Genomic DNA, 2,495 nt, shown 5'->3' with positions numbered 1-2,495 from the left:
TAAATAACACATTCAGTTGAACTAAACTATGCATGCCTATTCAAATATATTTACATATGGCTTGTGTATATCGTATATATACATATATATTATTCATACCTTCAGTGTATAGGACGCAAGCAGATTTTGACATAAAATTTTGGGGTAAAAAAGTGCGTCGTATACACCGAAAAATTCTTTCACAAAAGTTTTGGACTTCAGTTTTATGTTTAAAATCTATAAAATACGATCTACAGCAAACAGTGTTAGCTTTCTTAAAATTTGATATATATATATATATATATATGACTAATAGAAAATTTCTTGTTAATTAATGAAAAATTGCATTCAACTGATATTTGAAAAATTAATTACGTGAATATCCTGTAGCAACAAAATTTTTATTACGCTCATGTATGTCTTTTTTTTTTGCGTCTGTTTTTATTAGTTGTTCTAAACCTTCATGCTCAAATTTATATTATATTCGATCTCCGAGCATCTGAATTCTAGATTACAAAATATTTCTATTTATTTTAGACCTGTTACTAATTTGAAGGAAATGTCCACCTATTTAAACGTTTAGCTTAATTCTTAATACTAGCAGAAATACTCGCCCTCCGGGCAGATATAACTACTAGTTCCTGTGGAAGGCTATTGGGCCTGTGGCCTTTTCTGGAACTGTCTGACAGTTCTACAACAATGTACTCACTCCTGACAATCAATAATGTTCACCACCCATGAGAAAAAGGATTTTATTGAAATTCTAGTTTAAAAATGAGCTATCATCACAGAGTAGATTTTATTGAAGTATTTCTTTGTAGACGCAGTAATCAATGAAAGTTCCTTGCTTTTCTGTTGCAACACTCGTGAGATTTTCACTAAAGAAAAACAAATAATTTTGTAAAAGGTTTTTGATTGTTTTATATTTGAAACTTACTCCTTTTTGTTTATAATTTTTATTGGTTAAATCTGAAACATATCATTTTGTGGAAATTTCAATTGTTTTATTTATTCCTCAGCTATAAAAATATTGCCTAGTTATAAAAATATTACCCAGTTATTATTGACTGCCTAGTTATAAAAATATTACCCAGTTACTATTGACTGCCTAGTTATAAAAATATTACCCAGTTACTATTGACTGCCTAGTTATATGAATATTACCCAGTTATTATTGACTGCCTAGTTATAAAAAATATTACCCAGTTACTATTGGCTGCCTAGTTATAACAATATTACCCAGTTACTATTGACTGCCTAGTTATAGAAATATTACCCAATTACTATTGACTGCCTAGTTATATGAATATTACCCAGTTACTATTGACTGCCTAGTTATAGAAATATTACTCAATTACTATTGACTACCTAGTTATAAAAATATTACCCAGTTACTATTGACTGCCTAGTTATAAGAGACTATTACCCAGTTATGATTGGTGAGGATTGGTGCAGTAGTTTCCGAGATCTGAGTTTTGGACGAAAACATCACAAGCTCCATTATAATAAGATGGTACAAAACAAATGTGGTTCTAAACGTAATCATTATCTCTGATTACTTTTTCAGGCCTGAGTATAATTTTCAAATGAAGTAGAAAGGCACTCCCACTAACCCCCTCCCCCAAAAGTTTTAACTTTTACATGAACCAACTTAAAATATACGCCAAACAATACCTCACCATCAAAAATAAAGGTGTAGGTAACAGTATCCTCCAAACAATACCTCACCATCAAAAATAAAGGTGTAGGTAACAGTATCCTCCAAACAATACCTCACCATCAAAAATAAAGGTGTATGTAACAATATCCTCCAAACAATACCTCACCATCAAAAATAAAGGTGTAGGTAACAATATCCTTCAAACAATACCTCACCATCAAAAATAAAGGTGTAGGTAACAATATCCTCCAAACAATACCTCACCATCAAAAATAAAGGTGTAGGTAACAATATCCTCTATCTTTTTCAATATACTCTCGAGTTCTGGTCATTTTCCAAAATATCAATTTGTTACCATTATAACGAAAGTGGTTGACCTTCGGTGAAATTTTGACCTTTGAGCTAAGATCATCAAAAATTAATCAAGTAGTTTTTTTTAGGATACTTTCAACCTTTGTACCAAATTTGATCAGATTCAGGTGAAATCGTTTTGGGTTACACTGTTCATGAATACACACACTTAAGTAAAAACAATACCTCGCCCTCTCGTGCGGGTAACGATAGACATAAGTAGGTTTTTAAATTGTTCAATAGACCTGAAACTGTGTCGTTTTTATCAAATGATCTCCAGAATTGCGTAAGTTTTACAGTGAAGTAATTTTTCTTAAATCGACTAATGTGCATGAGCATTTTTTTAATGTCTAATAGAACAAAAGGATATAAGTTTTCAAACTGCCCAATAGACATAAGCAAATTTTTAAATCTTTTAATAGACCAATGGGCACATCACAGATAACCCATTGTGTAGCTTTGTGCTTATCTACAAACAAATAGGCCCGGCATGGCCAGGTGGTTA

Source organism: Limulus polyphemus, unplaced genomic scaffold, assembly GCF_000517525.1.
Source record: "Limulus polyphemus unplaced genomic scaffold, Limulus_polyphemus-2.1.2 Scaffold2498, whole genome shotgun sequence".
Lineage (NCBI taxonomy): Eukaryota > Metazoa > Arthropoda > Merostomata > Xiphosura > Limulidae > Limulus > Limulus polyphemus.
Note: the sequence above shows the minus strand (reverse complement) of the source record.